At 34.9% G+C, this 4,999-nt stretch overlaps 1 pseudogene; it reads right to left on the bottom strand.

Moving 5' to 3' along the window:
- Positions 1–1,661: 1,661 nt before the first annotated feature.
- Positions 1,662–4,489, bottom strand: LOC145555196 (N-acetyllactosaminide beta-1,3-N-acetylglucosaminyltransferase 3 pseudogene; annotated as a pseudogene).
- Between the last annotated feature and the right edge of the window lie 510 nt (positions 4,490–4,999).

Genomic DNA, 4,999 nt, shown 5'->3' with positions numbered 1-4,999 from the left:
TTCAACACTTCCGCTGTAATTTCAAAATAAAAGCTAAAATAACAAGAAAATAGAAAATAACATTTTAGATTGAATGCAGTGAAGAACATTTATGACACAAGCGTAATTTTAAAAATGTAATAAACATTTTATTTGCAAAGTTGTGTTCTTATATTTTGATACAAAGAGATAGAGGGGCCTTAAATTTGAAAGATAATTTCCGCCCCAGACTGCCATGTCACTATTTCACTAAACATATTTGCTTGGCGGCGTCCGTTTCCTGGATCTTCTGTGCAGGAAGGTGCTCTACCCAACCACGCATGCTAGTTGTGTTAATGTCGTCATGAACAGAGGGAAATGGTGTTTTTCTTCTGACCCCCCCATCACATACTCGTGTCCTTTTTTATTTAATAATGTATCTTATTTAGAGTCATCGGCTCAATTCCTTTACAGTTGTTAGCCAATAAAAGCTTTAACGGAGGCAGTCAATTAAGCAGTCAATTGCTTAATTTACTCTTTATTTAATCTTATGTTTTTGTAATACCATTTTTTGCGTAACTTTGACCAGTTTCCGTATTTTTGGATAAACAACAATGATAATAATAATAACAAGAACAACAACAATAATAATAATAGTAAGAGGAAGAAGAAAAAGAAAAAGAAAAAGAAGAATACACAGAAGACGAATCGGTGTTCTTTCTAGTTCAAAATGTTTTTCTTTTTTTTCTTCTTTCTTTCTTTTTTTTTTGCTTTCATGCCCTCTGCAATTTGATTCATATTACATTGTTGTTCCTTGTGTTGCTCATCTGTTATGTTATAATAAGGGTCTGCAACCTGCAGTTCTTGAGCCACAAGTGGTTCTTTGAATCTTCCACAATGGCTTTTAATAACCTTGATTGAAATGACAAAAAAATCAAAACAATGTTTATAAATACAGAAACAATTACAAAAAATGCATTTTTTTTAGCAGTTTCTTTTGTGTGTGTGTGTGTGCGCGTGTGTGCGTGTGTGTGTGTGTGTGTGTGTGTGTGTGTGTGTGTGTGTGTGTGTGTGTGTGTGTGTTTTAATGCAAAATTCCATTACATTTCCACAACAAAATGGCATTAAGAGTACCAGTAATAATTATTTGGATCTATTTTTATTGACACCAGGCTGGAAACATGGCCTTTTCAACAAATATAAGTTTTTTTGTTGAAAAGGCAAACATTGTTTCCTTTCAACAAACAATGCTTCCTTCCTCTTTTTTGCAAAAGTTTTCTATTTTTCTAAATTTATTTTTAAATCTAAAACTAATGAGTTCTGGTTCTTAAAAAATGACAAATTTCCTTCAGTAGATATTTGTCAAAAGTTATGGGCTGCTTTTTCCTCGTACGGGTTTGTAGTAACTCTAAGCAAATTTTATTTAGTTTATATGTAAAAATAACTGTTTTGCAGTCTATTATTGTACATATTTATAAAGGAAAATTGGTAAACTTTTAAATACTACATTAAAGTTTTAGTTAAGAAAGTTGTTTGGCATCTTGCGAGTACAGAAGGAGACTTATATTTACATGTAGGTTGATACTTTTTTAATCAAATACTAATTGCAAGAAAATAACAGTAACCTAAGGCAAAATAATTTCAAAAATCTAATGGATATTTTCACGTGTCATTTATGTTTTCAGAACATATTTATTGACAAAAAGCATTAATGTTACCTAACATTGATGCTATCGTTTACAGTGTCATTGGTACTATAAAGACATAGATTGCGTAAATTCAGTATATTATTTGGCCATAAAGTATAATGGTATTACAGCAAGTAATGTAAAGAAAACTACGTTTTCAATTAGCTCATACACGTTTGTCACGCTCTAAACTTTTATTTAATAGAGGTTTTATTTGATTCACCTTGTCAAGGGTGTGAAACACAATGAAACACTTTAAAGCAGAGGTATATCAGAGCTGTAAGGGAAAAAGGTAAATGTACCCATTTTCTCCGCACGGTGCTCGAGTCTGAATGAAATTTCAACATGAGGTTAAATTATCAGACGCTCGTTTAAGCCTCCACTAGAGGGCAGCAAAATCCTTTACCAATTGCAGGTTAGTATTGCTTCCCTGAAGAACTTGCTTTTGCTTACAAGAGAAAACCATCTTGAATATACCACTGGCAACATGGTTTTGATTTCTCACATTGAACAGCCTGGCTTACCTAAACATGATAATTGACTGATCTATTATCATGCTTGTCTAAGTAAACCAATAGACTAACCATCTTCCCATTTTGTCTGAAACTTGTGTTCTGAGGTGTATACCCATACACCTCAGAAAGTTCATAGTTGTGCTATCATTTGTACTGATGTTATGTTATCCTCCTGTCACACATTGTGTTTTGCAGATACTTTAATGGAGCTCTCCTTGCCCAACCTATCAGTTGTCTTGGTAGATTTGCAGTTGTTCTTAGTTTTTTTTCTCCAGTTTGTGAGATTGAACTGTGGTCCATCAAATATTTGAAGCTTGGAATATTGTTTTATAACATAAACCTGCTTTAAACCTCTTAACAAAGTTATCTTTGACCATATGTGACTTCTTTCTTGATCATCATGATGTTTTTAATTTAGTGAAAAACTCTTGAGACCTGACAGCTAAACTAATATTAAATCATACACAGGTGCACTTTATTCATTAACTTATGTGACTCCAGAAGGCATTTGGTAGAAGTTATGGTAGTAAAGAACATTTAGTATCTTTCATTTGATTACAAAAAATACTTAAATGCCAAATTAAGTTTACAAGAAACATTTATTATCTCAACACATGTAACCCTAACCACCAAAAAAACGGGTTCCATGAGAATTAACAGGTAATATTTCTTTTACAATTAGACGAGTTACATTGACTAATTATTGTAACATTCCAACAGGAGGGAAAGAGGTGAAACAATAAAAAAATGAGAGAATTTCATAAACAACATTGCATAGCAGTTTTATTAAGTTACATATTGATATTACTAAAAAAAAACCCTACAGCCTAGCTCACAGATTATTATGTTGTGTTCACTTTCATTCAGAAATCTGATGCTCATTTAAACACTAGTTCACATGGCATATGTTTAGATTTCAGTGTTTGAGTGTTGTAATTTTTTACTGTTTTTTTTCTGTAATTAACTAATCAAATCTAGTATAAAAGTATTAAAATCCCTGCCCAACAAGTGATATGGTATAGCTGCAAAAATAAGTTTATTAGTATCGGCAGCTAGCTTACTTACTAAATAACTACTGCAAGTACCTAACTCTATCACTATGGTCAAAAATAACGGGCTATAATGTGTTACTACCTGCCTAACTAACCAGTTACTTAAATAATTTTTTTGACCCAGGTCTTGTTCAGACGGTTCATTTGAGTTTATTTCGGCTCAACTGTTTTTCATGTTTTATCACTACATGGGAGTTTTGGGTTGCGTACTTCTTGCCACAAGAAATATAGATCACTGGGCGAGAATTTGTGAAGCAAAAGTAAATCCTTGAGGTAACAGGGGTCATATTTATCAACTTGTCTGGAGGGAATGTGCCATGGTAGTGTTTTCACACCCATGTGATTGTCAGGTTTAAGTTTCAGTGCAGCCAAACACATTCCCATGTAAACATCATCAACAGGAAAAATTTGGACCATCGCAGATATTTTGTAAATGACCAAAGCTGTATAGCCTGACAGAAGGTATCCCCCACCTCCACAGTAGGGTGGGTAAACCTTTTTTTCGTACACCTGTGACGGAACAAAGTACTTATTCTTTGGGTTTCTTTTAGGAATCCCTCCTTTCAACAGATCGCCAGTAAAAAGGTGCTTATGTCCATTATTGTCTTTAAGACTTTGAAGGTATTCCACCATGTTGTCAGTGTGAGCAAAAACATCATCATCACCATTCAGTAGAAATCGAGCCTGTGGACAACGTCTGTCCATCCACTCAAGGAAGAGTATCTGCTTCAAAGTGAGGTTGAAAAAGGATTCCTTAAAATCCCATTGCAGGATGTCATTGTAATGTTGGTGCTCCCACATGACAAGTTTGTCCAATTTCTCCTTCTCGAAACCTGAACCGTCAGTTCCCACAATAAAGATTCTTCGAATCACCTTCCCTTATATGACCTCTCTGCAGCCCAGGTCTTGCGCAGGACCTCTCTCCGCTCATAGTTCTTTGGGGAACTTTTAATAACGAGCAAAAGAAAGATGTCTTCAGGCTCATCATCTCCTCCACATTTGTCAGGAAGGTCCAGAATAATGGGGAAACTACGACAGTGACAATAGTAAAGAAAGTCTTGAATCATAGGGGAAAAGGAATCAAAGCCAGAGACGTTTTCAAACATTGTGTTTCGTTCACATCTTAGTGTTAGGTCTTGTGACACCCTCCACCTTTCCAATTGCCAATTTGACAATGGGAAGTTTTGTGTGAGGCGTTGCGATCTTCTTCTTTTAAATATGCAGGTCTCTGGTCGTGGTTGTGCTGGTCATGTGCTGATCGTGGTCGTGATTGAGGTGTTGAGATGTTTTGTGGCTCATTGAAATAAAGAAGTACCAGAAGGGTCCCCAACAGTAATAAAGTTATGGCACAGGCCTCAATCGGTCTCAAAATGCTGAAGTCAAAGAAACATAAAGAAATACAGCTTAGAATGACAACTTGTCTATATCTTGTGTAAGTACTTCCATTACATTGTTACTTCTGCCGTGTTTTATAGTGGGATTTAGGAACAGATTCTCTCCTAATAGATGCCTTGTACACAGTCGACCTAACACTGTCACTTTAAACCAATAAGTGATCCGTGCAATGGGAATTTACATTAATATGCTTGTAAAAAAGGTTTGGGTGACTTTTAGCCTATTGACTAGATTTGAAGAAAAGTTTGGCTACTAACTGTACTTCTAATGACTTTTAATGCACAAAAATAAAGAGCAAGTAATACGTAAATCAACACACACACACACACACACACACACCTCTAAACAAATGTATAAACACACACCTCTAAACAAATGTATAAACAAACCC

The sequence above is a fragment of the Poecilia reticulata genome, chromosome 15 (genome assembly GCF_904066995.2).
Source record: "Poecilia reticulata chromosome 15, P_reticulata-male-v2, whole genome shotgun sequence".
In the NCBI taxonomy this organism is placed as follows: Eukaryota; Metazoa; Chordata; class Actinopteri; order Cyprinodontiformes; family Poeciliidae; genus Poecilia; species Poecilia reticulata.
This window is presented reverse-complemented; position numbering and strand designations above follow the sequence as displayed.